The 21,904-nt window shown below is 44.2% G+C and overlaps 1 protein-coding gene across 18 annotated transcripts in view; it reads left to right on the top strand.

The window, feature by feature from the left end:
• The first annotated feature begins 38 nt into the window (after positions 1–38).
• The window catches only part of DENND2B (DENN domain containing 2B), a 290,322-nt gene continuing 268,456 nt past the window's right edge, over positions 39–21,904 (top strand). For 4 of the 18 annotated variants that reach the window (XM_043547897.1, XM_027819490.3, XM_043547899.1 and 1 more), the window contains exon 1: positions 168–380. The gene's annotated coding sequence lies outside the window, so the exon portion shown is untranslated. Of the gene's footprint in view, positions 464–705; positions 785–1,387; positions 1,575–21,904 lie in introns of those variants that run through there. The other 14 variants (XM_043547885.1, XM_043547889.1, XM_043547884.1 and 11 more) reach the window with 11 other exon arrangements.

The following is a 21,904-nucleotide window of genomic DNA, read 5'->3' as shown; positions in this document are numbered from 1 at the left end:
AATCCAAAGCTTCGCATATCTCCCTGGGACTAGAAATCAGTTTGGGGGTTGCGTGCTTGGGAGGGCAATGACTTCTCCTTTGTGAAGGCAGCCCTTTTTTGTGGTGTTGGCTGCAGCAGAAGCCAGGAAGGCTGTGATTAGGGAGCAGGTTCCTTTGTTGGCTGCTGGGTTACTGGTTCCCATTAATCTCCCGCACTGGCCGCTGCTGTCTCCACTTCCTGTCTTTGCATATTTCTCTCTCTCCCTCTCCCTCCCCCTCTTCCCAGCTTTTCCAAAAAGCTGCCTCTGGCCAGACTAGGAGATCAGAACTGGAGGCGTCCAGCGAGCTGCAACAGCTGGAATTTGCATCTGCATTCTTTCGGCTCTGGGCAGCAGCCTAGGTAAGAGCCTAAAACCGTGCTGGGGTGTGTATGGGAGATTAACTAGGTCTCCTTTCTGCAGGGGAGATGGAGGCAGAAATCTGGTAGGTGACTCTTGGTAAGATTCATTATCTCTGTGCCCTAAGATCCTTCCTCCTCTCTGCTCGGTACAGGAGGGGACAGGGAGTGTGTGTGTTTTAATGAGCTGCTGGCTTTGTGTGGCTGTGCAGAACAATAGATATTAGCAGCTAGCTGGGGAGCGGGCTGCAGAGGGTCAGGAAAGTGTGGAAGGAGATTCCTGATGAGCGATCTTCACACTCCCACACTCAGTGGTGTCTTTGTGTCTCCCTGGACACTGGGAATTCTTTGTGTCTTAAGCTATATCCCTCTGTCACTAGTTCGGATGGATTTTGAGAGGGACTTTGGTAAGAAAGTCTCTCTTCCCCTAGATTTGCTTTTATTGCGCTGTGCAGTGGACAGGGGGCGCTTGTGCATCACTTTGATTGTGTACCTTTCATACTGTGCTTCAGTACTAAAGCTATTTTTCTTCTAGTGTATTGTTTGTTCTCCTCAGATATCAATTGGTTATGTCACCAAACCCAGCTGTCAGGCTTTTTCTGTTTTAAAGAAAGTAAAAGATATTTTAAGGTTGCCCTTTTGGGGAAAAAAGAAAGTGTTTATGATAAGTTATAACTATATTTGCACAAGGATGGAATGTTGTGTGGTATGGGCACTTAAAAGTAGCATAGAGTTTTATTCTCTGGTTTGGAGACATCACTGCACATGCAGGCCTAGGTCCTCAGCTGATGTAAATTGCCCTAGCCTCTTCAGTGGAGAGGTGCTAATTTATGCCAGCTGAAGATGTGGCCCATAGTTTTAGAATCTAACAGTGTTGCTTCTCAGCCTTGATCCATAGAAGTAAGGACAGCTGTAAGAATTTGTCTTTTCTCCTCCATGCTCATTCACACAGCCCAGCCAGCTGAATATTTGCACACATATTATAAAGAGTAGATGAGCCACCTGGACTTGAATAAAAAAGTTTGTGATCCCAAGATAGACTGAGCTGAAGAGCTAAAGGAACTGCTTCAACAGTTCATTTGGTGGGAAAATCAGATGTGCTTCTCCTGGATTGTTACCAAGTGCTTGCCTCACAAAGGAGCAGGAGGTCACTGCAACCAAAAGAGTAGCTGCAAAATATTACAGGGCTTTCTCATTGTGAGTCCAGTCTTACTACTGAAATGCACTTTTGATCTTGTTATCCAGTCTAAATGTACCAGGGTTCATAGCACAGCTTGTACAGAACATGTCAATAATAATGTTGGAATAACACAATGTTTAGCTGTAGTCCTCTTTTATTATCATATGGGCTTTTTTGGGATCGTTCTCCTAATGTCTAGTTCAGAACAGTCTCTTGGTATTTGAGTGTATATAGCCAATGATTAAATCATCCAATAATATCCACCTCGAGTAGTCAAAACTGATGGAAAATAAAGGAAGAAGTTGTGTTGTTAACGTAAATAATTTGGTTCTAGGACTTTTCCTCGAATGAAATAGGAGTGTATTAAATAGTGTTTTAATTAGTGTGTTTTGATTTTTTCAAGATTAACATATAGTCAGTGTGTGGAAATATTCCTAACCTAGACTAGGAATGACAGGATCTCAGATTTAAGAATAGTATTGAGCTGGTGATGTATGTAATTGCAGTGTCGTCATTTGTTTTACATGTTGATTATCAGGCTACACATCAGATCAGAATTTTCTATTAGTTGGCAGGCTGAATACTGGGAATGGCTTTAATCACATTAATTATTAAAATTCCTTTAGTTTTGAGACTTCAGGAAATTATTGCTGTTATTTAAAGGAAAACTGCAATTCATTAAAATATGATAGTCCCTTTGTCTAGTTAACAAAACATGTATGTTGACAATGATTTTTTTTAAATGGATAGTCATTCCTATTACTATATGAAGTTTAAAGTAGCAGGAAGCTGCCACGCTTGCTTGTATGGTGACATAGGGCCCAGGTCTGTCATCTTGAAATTGCACTGTTAGCCCCCTTTAGCAGTCTATTATTTACTTAGCTATGTATGGATCAATTGTGCCTTTAGGGCTGGCGGCATGTTAAAGCTGTCTCTCTTCAGTGGGTGTTCCAGGAGACATTAAGTCTCCCAGGCACAGGGGAGCATGGATGCTGCTTCACATCTTAAAGTTGTACAGCATGCATTCCACTTCTCTGAAAGCCAGCTGACAGTGCAGAGGTGGGGAAGGATCATGGCCTTGTTTTCTCCCCACTTCTTTTAGGGTGGCTCGTGCCATTAGCCATGAGCAGCCCTGGTGGTTGGCTTAATGATTGCAATCGTAGCTAGGATGGGACACAAGGAGAGAGGCTCCCTTTATCCTTCTCCACCTTTGTGGATGCGTGTAGAGTCCAGCCTCAATCCATTCCTCGGAAATGAGAACTAATCACTACAATTTTCCTTTAAATGAGTGACTTTTAAAATGTACAGTATCCTTTTTTTTTTAAAGGACCCCTTATTAGTGGTGACCCTGTAAACCATTGTGTAATCTATGGACTTTAATGTGCCATGCCAATTTATCCTGGGTTGAGAAGCCTTGCCAAGGCCTTGATGGAATAGCCTGATTTTATTGTTTTCATTGTGTTCCATAAACATCTAAGACCCGCTGGGAAGAATCATTGGGGCGGCTGGGCCTCCTTTTTTAAATTGCTGGTTAAATAAATGTTGCCAGTTTTAAAAAAAAAAAAGTTACTTAGGATCTGCGAGTGACGGGAACTGCTGAAGTACGTTTAGCAAGTCGAGCTATTTTTAGGGTTGGGATATTTGAAGAAATGAGGCTAACCCCTTGTAAAGAGGTCAGCTTTCAGTGCATTGAAGGGGCTGCATTTTAACTGTAAAGCATAGCTGAGTTTCCTGCAGTATTTTTTCACTTGATTAGGGGAGAAAGGATGGGCTTTTCGTTAATATACATAGGTGGGAGTAAGGGGACCTGAGTTCTATTTCTGGCTGCACTGAAGATTTTCTGTGTGGCTTCTGTAAGAAGCATAATCTTGGTGGGCCTAATTCACCCCTGGGGGAAAAAGCATGACTCCACTGAAGCCCTCAAAAGAATGTATGGCAGTAGGGGCTTGGTACTTCAAGATACTGAACCTCTTCTGTGATGTACTGAGCACCCTTCAGTTGAGGATGAACCCTGCTTCAGGGGAAGTGTGGCTGTTCTATACTGGTTTAATGTGTGTGATCATGGCCCCAATAACTATAACACCCTCCAACTTATTCACAGCTAACTAAAGGAGCATGGATAAAATTTTAAAACTTCCTAAGTGATTTAGGTGCCTAAATCCAATTTTCAGAAGTGACATAGGCACTTACACACCTAAATACCTTTGAGGATTTAGGATCTAACTCTCATTGATTTCAAGTGAAGGTAGGTGCCTAAATACCTTTGGAGGATCTGGGCCTCAGGAGCTTAAGTCTAATGGAAAATCAGTAGGATGTAGGCTCTAAAGTGCCTAAGTCACTTTTGAAAATGCATGACTGGGGTACCTTAGTCACTTAGGAGCTTTTGACAATTTTACCTATGCTACTAAATTCCATGGGAGAAGTACTTGCTTTTGGTGGTAAAGCTCATGTGTTTGCTCTCTGCTGATGACTGTGGTGTCTCTGTGTATGTGATCATAGTTCATTACACTCAGCATCTTGTGTGGTTAGGCTTTTTTTTTTTTAAGGTGGGAGGGGGACCAAAGCTCCTTGGTCTTACTATGCTATTAGAACTTCCCATATGATCACTGAGCCAAATCAGGTTTCAAACCAAGCTTCTTCAGTAAGTCTTGTCCAATGCAAGCAAAACCAAACTCATTTTACTTTACAAGTTACTTCATTTTCTCATGCCAAATGCCGTGTGTGTTACTTTTGTCTCTCAGTTGTACAGTGTATGTAACTATTGCTTTTCATTTGTTTTGGTCCGCACTTGGGGTTTGGTTGGCAGTGCAGATATTGACAAGTTGGGGAACTGAAACCAAATATTTACATTCTCGGTTTGGCCCAGTTCTTGAGCTTGTAAATGCTCCCAGTCATATTAAACTTCAGAAAGGTTATTGGAGACCTTGCCAATCTCTGCAGAACAACCCCCTCCCTCCTGCCCTCTCTGACCTGAACTTTCCTGTTTGCAAAGGATTTTGGATTCACTTTTTGGATACAGCTACCTGCTGAGACTTGATGCTCTGCATGCTCACCCTGATCTGATTGTCAGCAGTTCTTTTCCCATATCTTGTTCTTTGTTCCCTTTACACATGGCTAATGCTTGCTGAATTGACCTCCATGGTGACTGAAATCCTGCTCATAGATGAGGTGCAGCATAGGTTCTAGGAACACAAGCTTCCCTATATTGCCTTATGCCTCAATCCTAATCCAAAGGGGCTACCTCTAGGTTAGTTCAGTTTCAATTTGAATTCAGTCCTTGGCTTCTCTGTTGAGACTTCAAACAAGAACCAATTGGTACCAACTGTGACGTTAATTTTTTTTAAAAATGTTTAACTTTATTATTATTTGGTTGGTGTCACTCTGGCACTTTGAGTGCAGAAGGTGGGGGCCTGCAAGGACTCTAAAAATTAATACTGGCCACTACAGGCTTGTATTAAACTCCCAAGGTTACAGCTTTTCTCTGACCTTGGATTGGTAGATGCTGCCACCATCCAAGTTCAGAACCCCTTTGAGAGCCCAGAAAGGCGCACTTGGGAATTCCTTCCTGTGGGATACCCTCATGCCCCTTCCGGGGAAGAGCTGAGAAAGAAGAAGGGGGGGGGGGGAGGGAGGGGGGGAAATCAGCTGTTGCCACCAACTAATTAAACAACATATGCACAAACCTCTTAGACACACAAATCCAATTCTGTTCTTAAAAAAGATAGAGGCCCATGCACTCTCAGAGGGGCGGATTACACCTATTTGTAACATGTCCTTGATCTCCCTTTCTATTGCGGTTTTGGCTTGAGGAGCCATCCAGTAGGGTTGGGCTCTAATTGGGCAAGCATCACCTGTGTCAATGGAGTGGTATGCCCATTCTGTCCATCTTGAGGTGGCTGAAAACATTGGCGCGCAGCTGGTGCACAGCTCCTGGATTTGCTGTCACTGCTTAAGCCCAAGGGTTATGGAAAGGCTCACCTCTTCTATGCCAGCGTTGCTTTTCCCTTCATAGTAGACTCCTTCAGGCCACTCAGCGTCGTCTCTCTCCTGGGCTGTAAACTGGAGAACCTTGATTTCTCTGGAATAAAAAGGCTTTAGAAGATTAACATGGTATACTTTGGGTTTTAGGGTAGCGTCTGGGAATGCTATGAGATAATTAACATCTCCAAGGCTCCTTCGGATCATAAATGGCCCCTCCCACAATGCTTCCGACTTATTGGGCTGGAGTGCTTTCAGGATCATGACTTGGTCACCTACTTCATCTCACTATCAACCTCAGCCTGGACCAGTCCACACGAGATCCATTTCCTGGACACTGTAGTGCTAATAAACAATGGTCACATAAACACCACCCTATACTGGAAACCTACTGACCGCTATGCTTACCTACATGCCCCCAGCTTTCATCCAGACCAGACCACACTACACAATCTATTGTCTACAGCCAAGCTCTACGATACAACCGCATTTGCTTCAACCCCTCAGACAGAGACAAACACCTACAAGATCTCTATCAAGCATTCTTACAACTACAATACCCACCTGCGGAAGTGAAGAAACAGATTGACAGAGCCAGAAGAGTACTCAGAAGTTGCCTACTACAGGACAGGCCCAACAAAGAACATAGCAGAACACCACTAGCCATCACCTTCAGCCCCCAACTAAAACCTCTCCAACGCATCATCAAGGATCTACAACCTATCCTGAAGGACGACCCGTCACTCTCACAGATCTTGGGAGACAGGCTGGTCCTTGCTTAGCCCCCCCAACCTGAAACAAATACTCACCAGCAACCATACAACAAAACCACTACCCCAGGAACCTATCCTTGCAACAAAGCCCGTTGCCAACTGTGCCCACATATCTATTCATGGGACATGATCATAGGGCCTAATCACATCAGCCACACTATCAGAGGCTCGTTCACCTGCACATCTACCAATGTGATATATGCCATCATGTGCCCTCAGTGCCCCTCTGCCATGTACATTGGCCAAACCAGACAGTCTCTATGTAAAAGAATAAATGGACACAAATCAGACGTCAAGAATTATAACATTCAAAAACCAGTTGGAGAACACTTCAATCTCTCTGGTCACTCGATTACAGACCTAAAAGTGGCAATTCTTCAATAAAAAAACTTCAAAAACAGACTCCAACGAGAGACTGCTGAATTGCAATTAATTTGCAAACTGGACACCATTGTATTAGGCTTGAATAAAGACTGGGAATGAATGTGTCATTACACAAAGTAAAACTATTTCCCCATGTTTATTTCCCCCCCTACTGTTCCTCAGACGTTCTTGTCAACTGCTGGAAATGGCCCACCTTGATTATCACTACAAAAGGTTTTCCCCACCCCGCTCTCCTGCTGGTAATAGCTCACCTTACCTGATCACTCTTGTTACAGTGTGTATGGTAACACCTATTGTTTCATGTTCTCTGTGTATATAAATCTCCCCACTGTATTTTCCACTGCATGCATCCGATGAAGTGAGCTGTAGCACACGAAAGCTTATGCTCAAATAAATTTGCTAGTCTCTGAGGTGCCACAAGTACTCCTTTTCTACTCCAAAGGAACGCTCTCTGGCATGTTTATCATACCAGGCCTTTTGCTCTTGTTGAGCATCCTGTAGGTTTTCTCGAGCAAAGGCTAGAGTGTCTTTGAGGGTGTTTTGGAGATATTTTACAAAGTCCAAAATGTTAGTTCCTGGAGAAGATGTAACCATCTCCCATTGCTGCTTCACCAACTGTAATGGCCCCTTAATATCATGGTCATAAACGAGTTCAAAGGGTGAAAATCCCAAACTGGGATGTGGTACAGTCCTGTAGGCAAAGAACAACTGCTGCAACACTAGGTCCCAATCATTGGAGTGCTCATTCATGAATTTACGTATCATGGCCCCCAAAGTCCCATTAAACTTCTCTACTAGGCTATTTGCTTGATGGTGGTAAGGGATGGCAACCAAATGGCTCATCCCATGAGCTTCCCAAAGACATTTCATGGTTCCTGCCAGGAAGTTAGTTCCTGAATCTGTAAGGATGTCTGAGGGCCAACCTACCTTGACAAAAATGTCTGCCAATGCCTGGCTCATGCTTTTAGCCCAGGTGTTGCTTAGAGCTACTGCTTCCAGCCATCGGGTGGCAAAATTCATGAATGTACAGCTTTCCTCTGGGTGTCTTCAGCAAGAGCAAAAGGACTGGTATGATAAACGTGTTAGAGAGCGTTCGTTCAGAGTAGGTGACCAAGTCCTCATGTCCACCAGAAAGGGTTTCCTTGTATACGAGTCCTCCTACAACAAACCTGGACCTATTAGAAGAGCTGAGAGGTGGTGGGTCGCTCCGTGCTGCCATCCACTTTCATCTGCTTCCTGCTCTGCCTGGAACTGCTCCCTTGATGCTGGAGACAGTTCCTTGCTGGGTTGTGGACTTGGGCTTGGTCCCACTGGAAGCGATGCAGGTGATTGTGAACCGCTCTCTGCTGGTGCACTAGGTGGTATTTCAGGCTCCGGTTGAGCTTCTTGTGCCAGTTTAGCTGCTGCTGCTACAGGTGTAGGTTCCATGGCACCTTTTGGTCCTGGCTCCCCTGACTCTGGTGGGGTTGTAATCACGGGCTCTGGTGCTGACTGCTCTGCAGGTTCCGATCCTTGGGCTAGTTCTGGCTGGGTCCCAGGAACTGGATCTACAATTGTTGCCATAGACTCTGGTCTGGGGGTCTGGTTCCACAACCACTGCCTGGGTCCCCGGGCCTGTGGTATCAGGGGACACAGACTGAGTCCTTGTAGGAGGCTGAGGAATGGAGTTAAGGGTGGAAGCCTGTTTAGTTTAGCTGTGGATGACCATCCCCATCCTTTTTGTTAGCCTCACATGGTTGGCTAAGTCTTCTCCCAGCAGCATGGGAATGGGATAATTGTCACAGACTGCAAAAGTCCATATTCCTGACCAGCCCTTGTACTGGACAGGCAACTTGGCTGTAGGCAAGTTAATAGTTTGCCTTAAAGGATTGCACTGTCACTTGAGCTTCTGTGGAATTTGGTGTCCATCAGAGATTGGTGGATAGCTGACACCTGTGCTCCAGTGTCTCTGCACACAGTAGTCTTTCTCCTGTCCACACTCAGTTTCCCTTTGCTCTGGGGGTATTTGCGAGGCATCTGGACCTGAAGGCGCGTTCTGGGGTGATGAATTGCAGTCAGCTGGTGCTCTTGGGGCAGTTGGCCTTCACACGCCCCAGCTCATTAAATTTAAAGCATTGCCCAGCTGATTGTGGGCTGGGGTGAGGTGGGTGGTTGGAGAGTAGGATGGTGGGACGAGAGGGCATCTGGGGTCTTCCTAGCTGTGTGGAGGAATCCTCCTTGTGAGGTGGGGCCTTGGGCTGACTCCAATGAGGGGGTGTCCTCTCGGGCTGCCCCTTCTGATATCCCCACCAATAGCTACTAGCTTTCTTCTTCTTCTCCTCCACCTCCATCCTTTTGGCTCCGATCTCCCCACCTCGATTACCGTTTTGGGCTTCCCATCTAGGATGTACCTTTCTATTTCCTCAGGAACACCCTCTAAGAACTGCTCCATTTGTATGAGGGGAGACAGATCTTCCAGAAACTTAATGCTTGCTCTTGATATCCAGGCATCCCAATGTTTCACAATGTGGTAGGCGTGTCGGGAAAATGCCACGTCTGGTTTCCACCTTAGGGCTCTGAACCGACGACGGGAATGCTCTGGGGTTAGCCCCATCCTAATTCTGGCCTTTTGTTCAAAAAGTTCGTACTTGTTCATGTGTTCTTTAGGCATTTCATTTGCTACCTCTGCTAAGGGTCCACTGAGTAGTGGCCCCAGCTCCACCATATACTGATCTTTGGGATGATGTACCCAAGGCAGGCCCTTTCAAAATTTTCTAAGAAGGCCTCTGTGTCATTGTCTACCTTGTATGTGGGGAATTTCTTGGAATGGAGAGCGGTTCCTGGTGGACCCAGCTTAGCCTTTTCCAACTCTAAGTGCTTCAGTTCTGTCTCTGCTTTTAAGCGCTTTGCCTCCATTTCAATTTTAAAAAGTTCTGGCCTTCCCATTGTCTCTTTTGGCCAGGTGCCCACTCACTTCCTTTTACATATGCATAGCAGTGAGATTTTTTAACCCTTTACAGGTAGAGCAATTAGAGAACAGCTACTAAGAGGGATTTTTATAGCTGCTGGCTGGGTGTCCATAAAAGGGAGCATTCCCCCCCACCCCCACCCCCCCATTTATCACAGTTGTGTGTTTTTTTTTTTTTTTGAGCCCCCTCCCAAAATGTACTGGATGCTTCACAAACACAAATAAAGACTTGGCCTTAAGCAGTTTAAATTGAACATGAGGTCATGGGCAGCTGGTGAACCGGCTGTTGGGGGAGGCTAGCCCCTGGCCACTCCCTTTCTGCCCAAGGCCCCGCCCCCCCTCTCCCTTTTTGTCCCCACTCCGCCACAGGAGCCCAGAGCATCCCCACTATGGCTGCTAGCGCCCCCACCCGCCCCGGGCTGCCTGAGCTCCCCAGCCCTGGATTGCCAGGCGTCTGGGTGGTGCAAGTGCAGAGCCCCCGTGCAGCGAAGTCCCAGTGCCAGGCAGGTAGCGTGGCACCGACCCCAGCCCCGGCCGCAGCCAGCCTGGGCCACGGAAGAGCAGGAAGTGCAGGAGAGGGTCTGAGGGCAGAGTGTGGGCGGGGCCACACCAGGCTGTTTGGGGAGGCTCAATCTCCCCTGGCCCATGCATGAGGTCATAAATAGTGTATCTGTGGTCAGGAAGGGGAGTAGGGTTGCCAGCCCTCCAAGGTTGTCCAGAAGTCTCCAGGAATTAAAGCTTAATCTTTAATTAAAGATTCTGTCATATGATGAAGCCTCTGGGAATACATCCAACCAAAACTGGCAACCCTAATGGGGAGAGGAAACACAAGAATGACAGCAGTTGGATTACATTGTTGCTCATTACTGTATATGCTGAGCTTGATGGTTCTGTTCCCTTGTTTGTTACATTCTCCCACTCCTTTGCTTCTTGTAGGTGAGGGGCAGAAATGAAGTTTGGGGAGGGATTTGAATGAGGTCGATACTTGTTCATGAAGAACTGGATATAAGCCATCAATTCATTTCAAGTAGGACACCAAACACCCCTCAGATTCTGGTAACAACTCTATCATTACTAGAGATAGTGAGAGCCGTAAAGTGTGGATCTGCATGTGTGTTTGTAACTGCCCAAACTTTAGAGGTGTTTGGATTTGGTACAGTCCTTTATAGAAATGGCAAGCTTATACTTGAGTCCAAACTACCCTATTTCAAAGATTGATTCAAGCCCATTTCTAGCGATTGCTGATCAGGGCTGGATTTGAACTAGTAGCTTAGGGACAAAAGGCTTGATATTTCGAGGCATGTATTATTTCAGTTGAGGTACATGCATCTATCCCAAGCAAGGAGAAATGGTGTAAAAATGAAGACATGCTTGTGTGAGTCAAATACCACTTCAGAGAGCCCATAAACTACAGCCATACAGCTGAGACTTAAATGGATTATGTGCAAACAGAAACGTTCTTCCTGACAGATGGAGGGCACAGTAATTTTTTGTTAGAACTGCAGCCACCCACAAAAGAAATGGGATGTTGTTTAAGTTCAAATGCATGTCACTTAACGTTTATTTAAAGCTGAGATTTAAAAATGCCTAATGTGTGGACATTTAATGCTAGTGCTGGTGCCAACACAGGAAACTGGGTCTTTGAGTTTAAGCATTTAGCATTATTCCCTAACTCCCATGGTATTAAAAATACCCATTGTGTAAAGTTCTGTTACTGTTATTCATTTCAGTATTTTGACAGGGTCACCACACTGAATTAATAGTTTGCATTTTTTTCCCTAAAAAAGGATTAGTTGTCTTCATGGAACATCACAGTCACAGAAGGAGACAGATGCAAACTGACTAGCATCATACAAAATGCCCTATTCTGTCTGGCATTCTAAGTGACTTAGAACAAAGTTCTAAATATTTGATGCAAGTTGCCAGGAAAGATCACTTCTTGCTCTCTTACACTCTTCTTGTGATCAACACACGTTTAAGGGGAGAATTTTATGAAGTTCTGTAAGCAAACTTTCCAGAAAAGCACTCCCTGCATTGGTCCGAAAAATGCTTCATGTCAAGAGATGTAACTGGCAAAATGTCTCCTGACATTTTTTGATACCACATTGTTACTTCTTTGAGGGAGTGAAAATGGTTCTTCTAAGACAGGGTAAAAAGAATGAAAAGTTCCAATGATTTTGAACTTTTGTTCCAGTGGAAGTGCTTAGAGTCGAGGTCACTTTAAAAATAACAGTAGCTGAAGAAAAGAAAAGGAGTACTTGTGGCACCTTAGAGACTAACAAATTTAATGTCCTGGTTTTTCCACATGCTAGAGAAAAGTTGGTCATTCAGAGTCTGTGTATGTGTGTGGGAATGCTCATTTGGGGTTATGAAACTAAATGTTGGGGGGATTTATGGTGTCTCATCTCGTTATTCTGCTCTAGGGCTAAAAGCTGCTGTCAGTTGCTGTTGTTCCATTGATCGAGAATATCGCTTTCGAGTTATGTCAGGTCAGCTGAGGCTTGAAGTGCTGGGACAATGAAGTTGCTTCCCAAATCTCCTGTGTGACAGTAGAAATCATTCTCTGAATTGTCAGACATGGTGACTTCCACTGCCAGGGAGCAGATTTGGGAGCAATTTCACTGCAGCGTGTACTTACCGCATAAAGATCTAGGGTATTACATGTGTTGACCTTGGTTTGTGGACAGTGAGTTTGGGTGGGATGGGAAACCATGCCTGTGTAAGAAATGCACAATTCAGAAAGGAGGTGAGATCCAACTGAAAAGGGGCATTGGTAGGGCAAAAAGGAAAAAGGCTTAAAAATGGTCTCAAAAAATCACAAGTTACCCAGGTTTTATGTGACTGTTTTCTTAACTAATAGAATTCTTACAACCACCATGGCATCTGCTCCCTGCAAATACACCGTATGAGCCTCCAGGTTTGCATGTTTATTTCTTTTTCAGTATATTACAGATTTGCCCATCACCCTGTCTCCAGAAGAATTGGGTGAATAATATTCATTAATTATTTCATTTCTTTTTGCAATATCTTTCTCAAAAATGATTCCACACATTTTTTCTTTTCACCATTTGCCCACCTCTGGCTAATGGACAAGTCCAAATCAGACCAAACTGAATGTAGTTAAAACTAACAAAACAGCCTGTTCTCCTGACACATACCCCAGCCCGCCCTGAATGGATAGATTGGCTTTACGCTGTGCCTGAGGGTTCGCAAACAAGGGCTTTGGTGGACCAATGAGAGAAATGAATTCTAGAGCCAAGGGACCTCTGGTGAAAATGCTGGCACCACAGACCCTTCCATTTAAATGTAACTGTGCATTGGCTGAACTCAAGTGTTGTGGAGCTGCATGTTGAGAAAAACGGTCTAGATCTAAGTCAGGTAGCTAGATCCCAAAGCTCAGAGGGTTTAAAAACACTGACAATACCCTGAATTGCTCTTAGTAGCATATATGAAACCGGAGCTGTCTCTGGAGCACTCAGACGCTGTCTCTTGCGAATCTCACTAAGAGATTGGGTTGCCATGTCGTGTACTATTTGACACTTCCAACAGGTTTTTTAAGGGTAGCCCCCATCCTGCCCCATGTTGTGTTGAAGAACAAGATTGTTGTCTCTTGAGCTGCTATGTTTTTCCGGAGAGAGAGGGCATAACAAATTTTTTTTTTTAATTTCCCTTTAAAAAAAATAAAATAAAAAACATCAGGATTGTGCCTGGCACAAGGAGAAAGTTATGGTTGACAAAGAAAAATAGTCAATGTTACAGTATTTTCCATACACTTATCTGTTGCTGCTCTGAGAGTAGATCAAAATTGTTTGACTAGCATTGATGGTTTAATATATTCTCAGCCTGAGAGTGACCCATATGACCTCTAAGGTCTTGGATATATATCAGGTGGGTTATAGAAATTACTTTCCTCTCCATTTTCCTGCCTCTACTCTTCCTACCAGGCATCTCATAATGTTCTCGACGGGCAGATTTTTGCTGTCTTCCTGTAAAGCGAAGGGTTTGTTTGGAAGGTCCTGCTGCTCAGGAACTGGCATGGTCACACTACCTGAGGGATTTCCTTTGTCCCTCCTCAGTCCAGCCTAAGGCACAGTTGCTGTTACTGGGTAGTTTATCAGTGTACAAACTGAGGAATTGTCAGAGTCCAGGATAATGCCTGTGTAGGTGGCTTGCCATTGCGTGCAGTCTGATGCATTCCAAAGTCAAAAGTGTTGCTCTTCATAGTATCTCTTTGAGCCAGCGATAAAGGCAGGAGTGATTCCACAGGGGTGGTTTAAAGTTAAACAAGGCCCAGGTCCAACAAAACATTAGGGCTCTTTGTACAGGCTCTTCTTTTTAGCCTTTCTGTGAGGCATCTTGCCTCCCTCCCTCCTTGATCTTCCCCTCACCACTTCATACCCAGACAGCAGGCTTTAATAAACTTTGCGTCACTGCCTCCTGATGCGCTGCCTTTGGGTCTGGAGCTGCTGCACATGTGGGACCTGTGTCCCAGGGATTTGATTTAAACTTATCCTTGTTTAACAGTACCCAAAAGGGGGATAAATGGAACCAGAAGCAGGGAAATTGCCCCATCCACCAATGAACATTGAATTGAGTAATCCTTGATTTACACTCTCTGGTTCTGGGTATTTGGACAGGCCAGCAACATTGTACAACCCTTTTAAAATCATTTGTAGTGAGAAAATTTGCACTGGTGGCATGTCCTTCTGCTCCCACTTAGTATACTGTAACGCATGAATGACCTGTTGCTTCACATGATAAACTGGTGGTTACTGTGGGCTTGCTCAGATACTCTGTAGGTAAAGCATTTCAGTGGTTACAGGGTACTTGAGAGAGAGAACAGTAAGTAAGGTCACAACCACGTGGCCATTTTTCTAGTGTTCATAATCCCACTTGGCGCTTCATGCTTACTGGAAGGCCAGGAGAAATATCAGACTATAAATTGAACATTGAGGCCAGTGTCACAGGAGAGTCAGTCAGGACTCAACATGAAGTCTGGCTTTGCTTGCTAATGAGTTCCCTCACAGATACTCAACTTGTGAGTCAGGGAGCTAGCAGAGAAGCTGGTGAATGTGGAATTAAGACATCGTCTCCCAAATGAAACCATGAGAGAGCCAGGAAATCTGAAGACACTGTGCTCTGGAACCATCTGAACCTTGATGGGAGGGAAACAACACTGAGTGAGGGAGAAATGTTGAGAGAAATGCTTGTCCATTCTTCAGCCTCCAAGAGAGAATGCATCTTAGAAAGGACACGGGTATGTGGTTGGGGGCAGGAGGAGAGGGGAAAACAGACTGGAGGATGATCGTGCACAGTAATAAGTATGCGAATAGAAACATTGCTTCTCTAGTCTGGTCTCTAATTATTGCAATCTATAAGAGACCCTGGAAAATTTACCTTTTCACTAAGGGGGAAACTAAATGAATTATTTTCTGAAGTTTAACTGTTAACCAATTTTAATCCCTTTAAGCAGTGTACATAATAATGCACATATAGCATGGGCTGGGCAATGTGTGCCCAGAGACGCTGGAGCGATTCTGATTGTGTCACACTAATGTAAATCTTGAGTAACTCTGAGTTGCTGCAGATTCTCAGAGGTATAACTAAGAACAGAAGCTGCCTTGCTATTTGTTGGAAGTATTTACATATGTGTCTCCTACATAGAGACACATACGTAAATACCTGAGTTCCTGGGCTGGAGCTTATTGGGAAAGCATCCTGCTCACAGAGCAAAGAGTGCAGTGACGTACACGTAAGATTAAAATCTGCATTAAGTTTTGGGGAATCAGCCTGTGTATAATGACAAAACACCAGGATTTCAGGCTGGGCAGCCAGTATCTGCTGCCTTTGGCTTGAACTAGCATCTCCATTTCTCTGTCCTGTATGCTGTAGAGAAATAAGTTGGCAACCACTGCAGCTGGCCCAGCCTAGATAAACATATAGGCTGGAGGGCACTTGGGGAAAGACCACACAAGCTCAGCATGATTTGGACCATGTGATTATCACCAAATACCGATGGTGGCTACCCAGCTGCTGCCCACGATTCAACACTTCACTAACTTCATTATGTAAAGTTTCTTTTCAGATTGTTTTTAGGCTCAGCAGTGCACTCTTTTTCCATTTAGCAAAAGAGTAAAAGGAGAATGTCTTTCTAGATATTCATAAGAGAGATTTTTATGGAGGCCTAGTATGACCTTGAATAGTCTTTAGATGTTCGGTTTGAGACTGATTCAAAACCCTTTGATGTCAATGGGAGTCATTTTGCTGGATCAGACTCTTTAAGAATAACAAAGAGATTTACTTCCACAGGTAAATCTCAAACACTGAAAAGCTGTAGGTCCTACTGTTGGACATAATAGTCCCACTCTTAACAGGCGGGACCTAGATCTAAAAGGGGGTACATTATTTTCATCTCTGGACTTATTTGAATTTTATAACCCTTACATTTAGGGCCTCTGAAATAGGTTAGGTGGGAGTAGGGTAAATGATAGAGAAAATGAAATAGTAATAATATGTTGCCAATTATAGTGTCTTACATCAAAGCACTTTACAAAACATTAATTAATTAAAGTATCACAACACCTCTGTGTAGGGAAGTATCATTATCTGAACTCTCTACATAGCCCTAACTTGGCTAGGTCCCATTTACCTAGAAGACCACCTCTCGGTGTCTGAGTTACCATACGATCCATAGACATCTGGAATACTGCAGGCAATAGTGAGATTTTCAAAGCTACCTAGGAGACTTGGATACTCAGCTCCTATTAAAGTCAATGGGAATTGGGTGTCTAAATTGACTAGATAAACTGAGATTTTTTAAATCAAAGTGAGATTCACCCCTATAGTTCCTAGAGGTGAGCTGGGCTCCTCTTTTCAGGAAGAAGATTCATTAGAGTGAGTATTAAAAGCAAAAGTCATGACTTAGTTTTTAATCTTTAACCTAATCCCCCTCTCTTCATGTAGCCCTGTACTAAATTATATGTTCAGTAATTTATTGTTCTGCTTGTACTTTGCAGTAAAAATATTTACTTCCCTATATAAATCTTTGCTGAAGCAGAAACTTGCATATTGCTTCAAATAGCTTTAGCCTAAAGAAGCTCCTTCCTTGTTATAAGTATTTATGCCAAGGCCCGAATTTCAATCAGAAGAAAACCGCTTTGTTTTGTTTTTCAGTGTCTTCATTCTCTAATCCATCTGATTTCCCTGCGGTGTGAACGCTCACCCAGAAAGAACAGTTCATTTATCCTTACAGCTGAAGGAACCTTTTTCCTAAAAGCAAAAGTTATCTATTGTATTGTCCTTAAAAATATACAAACCATGGGAAGTGAATATTAGGAAGTGACTGAAATTTCATTCATTCATTCACGATATATTTATACTATGAATTAGACTCCTTTCAATATCTTTGCCCCTTGAGACAAAGACAACGTATTTTTGTTAAGCTCTGTATTTCTTAAAAAAATGAAATCTTACCCCGTGTTTGTTAAACTAACAAAGGAAATGCAATTGGAAGGGCACCAGACTGGGAATCTCCTGGGTTCTGTTCCCTGCTCTGCTATTGACTCACTGTGAGGCTTTGGGCAAGTCATTTAACTTCTCTGTGCCTCAGTTTCACTCCTGTAAAATGGGGACGAGTGCTTAGCCTCTTTTGTAAAATCATTTTGAGATCTACAAATAAAGCACTGTGGAAAGAGCTAAGTATTTTTGATAAGTATTGTGGGTTCATTCTGATGTATGCTTCCATGGTTTGCTCTCACTTTCTGAAACTGGCGAGGACTAGAGGCCTCAAACTGCACCAGTGAAGTTAATGGGAGTTTTGCCATTGTATTAAATGAGCTCAGCATCAAGCTCTAGGAGAGCAGTTGAGGTGGGGAGCTCTGCGGTGACCTGTGTGGCCAAGCAAAGAGAGGCACTGATACCCAAAGGAAGGCCAGCCACCCTTCTCAGCTGAAGGTCCTTGAAGGAGGGGTGGTGGTGATGTGACATGTGGGATCCTTCAATGAGTACTCAATAGGGCCCACCCAAAGTGGCTGAAACAGTTGTTTCCCAAAGTAGCTGATAATTCACCTAGGACCAATTTTTGCACCCACATTAAAAGCTGTGAAACAGGCCTTTATGATGGGATGCTGACAGGCCTGTACGTGCAGAGCAGCAGAAAGGGTGCCATTATAATCATTTGTGGTGCATCAAGAGTTATGGATTTTGTTCATTGGTCACTGAACACTTCTCATAGACCGGTTAATTGTACCTGCCCTACTTTTTATATGGCTAAATTTTAATTTCACACATATAGAGTGAGAGGGCCTTATGTATCCTGTCTGAATATCTATTTCACTGCTTTATTAAATATATTCATCTGCATGATGATCTCCTGATAGGAAACTGCACATCAGTTAGAAAGTTTTTGCTTTCGGCCTCATTTGCGTTTTTAGATGTAAAGTTCTCTTCAAGGCCCATCAGATCACTTTGCTGTTTCCCAGATTTTGTAGGAGTCATTTGTTTTGTTATTTTTGTACTTTTACTATTGTGCTTGACTTGCTGCAATGACTTCATTTCCACATTGTAAGAGTAGCTAAAATCTTACCAAGCTATGTTTTCGCACTGTGGAAACGCATCTTATTCAGGGTCAACTTCCTGATCAGCCTGGATAAAACAGAGATAAAAAGAAGAGAACGAAGAGCAAGCTAAGATAATTGTATCAAGCCCCATAGCCATCCTTTGTTTTTTTTGTTTGTTAGCTTTTTGTTTTAAGAAGCCTTTTTACTAAGGAACTGAGCACTCTGGGGCAGATCATCCCCCTCCACTCTGCTGGTGAAGGGACTGAAAACCTGGCAGATGTGGGCCGGGATGGAAAGGGTAGGAAAGCAGGCAGCATTGTGTGGATTGTCATCCCTCCCTTCCCTGACCTTTTGGAAGCTTTTCCGTCAATGTTCCGTAAGTGAGAGATGGGGAAGGTGGGACTGGGGCAGAGGATTGCCAGCAAAGTTCATCCTACCTACTAAACGTCTGTTCAGGGCCAGCACAGAACTTTTAGTCACACTAAGCAGACCTTCCCATTTCCCCTTGACACTTTCCTACCTTATGGTGGGAGATTGACTAGGCTGGAGCCACGTTGGTGCAGCAGTTCTCAAAGAGCCAATATCTCTTCTGGTGAAAAGGGGATATTCGAAAAGGGGCAGAAACCCTTGAAAGCTGTCCTAGTTTGTGGAAAGGGTGATTGGCAGGAGCTATGTTGGCACAGTGGCTCTTGGCCTGGCTGTTGTCCCTGTTAGGGTTGGAGGAGGCCTGACAGAGTCATCCCTGAAAATTCTCTGCATCCTAGGCAGCAGTCTATAAGACCTATCCCTAGCACTGGCTCACTCCATACAAACCAGGCCAAATGCCAACTGTATAGCGCAAAACCCCCCTCCGTCCTCTGAGTCAAAAAAGCATTGCAGAAAGTTTGACTTTCTTTTGTATTTTGTAATGGATGGTGTTGAAATAGGGAAAATGAAGTTTTAATCTTGAGCTATATAAATATTTGAATTATCCTAGAAAAATGCAAGTGCCCCGGAATGGATACAAAACAATGAAAACATGTTTCTAAGAAGGGCTAGAGAAACAGCCAAATAAAACAAGGTTAAATGCCTTGGGAAAATGAAGCCAGGTCTTCCCAGTATTTCTGGTTTTCCCATTGAGAAACTTGAGCCATTGATAGTTTTCCGCAGGAAGTGCGGTAGCAACCTGTGACATGAAATATAAGGGTGAGGATTTTTTCCACAGTTAATACTTTCCTTTAGTCTGGCTTTAGATCCTGGTGTTTATCCTTCCCTAAGTGAGAAGGAAGCCCCTCAGCACTGTTCACACGAGCGTGCAGCTGTACAAAAGCTAATGCTCTATGTTTCTGCTCCTTATACTCATGAGGGAATTCTGCGCCCCAAAATTAAAAATTCTGCACAGAATATTTGTGAAAATAATGCAATATAATCACTCTAGTTTCAATTATTTTGGTAATTTATTTAAACTACAATACAATGGATGGAGAATGGGAGTGGGGAGCATTGGAGGAAATCCCCAACCCCCCTTGCCTAATAGTAATGTAGCTGCTTTTGACCCTTTATTTTTAGCTATTAGTCAACAAATATATGCAGCCATATGCACAGTGTTACATCATCACTGAAGAGCAAGTGAGGATGGGGGAATCAAACTCGCAATTTATATTGGCTACTGACCATCTCCAGAAACAGTTAATGGAGCACATTTTGATAGGAAATGTTTTCAGTCCAAAAATTTAGACCAGTTCTAATCGCTAAAGCATCATAAGTATTTATAAGGCCATACTGTCCTTTACACCACTATGGCAATGTAAAGGAGCCTTAAAACTTTCACACCAGTTTTATACTTCTGGGGGAATTCACAAAGACAATGGGAACAATTCACTAAGCAGGCAGGCTGCTGCGTTCTGCTCTGCCTGAGGGGACAGAGCCTGCCCCACGCCTACCTCCTTAAAAACACCCCAAAACCCTGCCCCTCCATACCAAGCATGCTGCAATAGTGTGTGTGTGAGAGGGACAGTCAGTCTCTGTCTGTCTGTCTGTCTCTCTCTCTCTCTCCCTCTCCCTCCACGCACAACTGCCCATCCCCCCTCCCATTCCAGCGGTGATTTATGTCTCTACAGGCTGCTCCAGGCGCTCAAACCAACCTGTCTGCACTGCTGGGGAGGGGCGCTTGACCACTCTTGCGGCTTCCCTTTGCTTCCCCATCAGAAGTCATTTTTCTTCAGGGGACACGAATTCTGCACATGCTTGATGGGGCAGAATTCCCTCAGGAGCAGTAGAATTTACCCAGGACATTGTTCCTTGTTGGGAGTAGCTGCATTAAAGAAAAAGATGCTGCTGGATGGGGGCGTGTCTGCACTTACAGCGCTGCACTGGTGAAGCTGCACCATGGTAGCATTTAGCGAACACGCTACCTACATTGACAGAAGAATTTCTCCTGTCGGTGAAGGTATTGCACCTCTCTGAGAGGTGGTAGCTAGCTCGACAGGAGAAGCCCTCCCATCAACGTAGCACTGTCTATATTGTGGGTTAGGCTGGTATAACTACGTTGCTGTGAGGTATGGATATTCCACACTCCCAAGCGACGGAGTTATACCAACATCTTTTGCAGTGCAGGCTAGAGATAAATATGTAAATGACTGTGTACAGTGCTGTTACCTAACAAACGGCCACATCCCAGAGTCTGTAGGCAGTGATTTCAATGAGAGTTGAGCCTTTATAAGCACTGATGGCCCATTTCGCCACTCCTCTGAGCCTTGTACAGTTATTTACTACAGTGAGTACCAACAGGTGTAAAATGCTACCACTTCATAATGGTAGCATTTCACACCCATTTTGCATTGATGTAAATGACTGCAGCAGAGAATCTAGCCCTGAGTAAGGATAGCCCATACCCAGGCCAAAGACTTGACCTAGAGTGGACAGCAGATGATGTGTGTTGTGTGAGAAGCTGTGGGCTATTTTGTGCAGGATTTCTGTAAACATTTCTTGAGCTAAGCAGGATTGGGTGGGTTCACTATGTGGACAGAAGTCCTCCAAGGCACATGGAGATGCTGAAGGAAGTGGTGCTGGTGATTCTTAGGCTGTCTACACTACCGCGGTAAATCGACCTACGCAATGCAACTCCAGCTTCACGAATAACATAGCTGGAGTCAATGTAACTTAGATCAAGTTACCGCGGGGTCTACACCATGGGGGGTCGACAGGAGAAACTCTCCCATTGACTACCTGACTCTTCTTGTCGAGGGTAGAGTACAGGGGTCGACTGGAGAGCGATCTGCTGTCGATTTGGTGGGTCTTTACTAGATCAGCTAAATCAACTGCCAGTGGATCGATCTCAGAGCATCGATACCAGCTGTAGTGTAGACCTTCCCTAAGCCTATGCTACGCAGCTTTTATCAACTGGGCTGTGTCGCTACAGCCATGCTGCTAAAAGTCACGCAGTGTAGCTGCTGTTTGTTGACTCTCCTGCCGACAAAAAACATTCACCCCCAATGAGCGGCGTTTGTGTTGTCGGCAGGAGAGCGCTCCTGCCGACAACGTGCTGTTCACACTGGCACTTGTCACAGCAAAACTTTTGTCTTTTTTGGGGGGGGGGAGGTAACACCTCTGAAAGACACAAGTTTTTTGTCATTCAGTTGCCAATGTAGACATAGCCTGAGTCAGGGCTAAGCTCGCGGCTCATCATGGAGCTAAGGGCACTGTGCTGGTAGAGACACAGTTGTTCA

This window comes from Chelonia mydas, chromosome 6 (genome assembly GCF_015237465.2).
Source record: "Chelonia mydas isolate rCheMyd1 chromosome 6, rCheMyd1.pri.v2, whole genome shotgun sequence".
NCBI classification, from domain to species: Eukaryota; Metazoa; Chordata; order Testudines; family Cheloniidae; genus Chelonia; species Chelonia mydas.
Note: the sequence above shows the minus strand (reverse complement) of the source record. Positions and strands in the feature narration are given on the sequence as shown.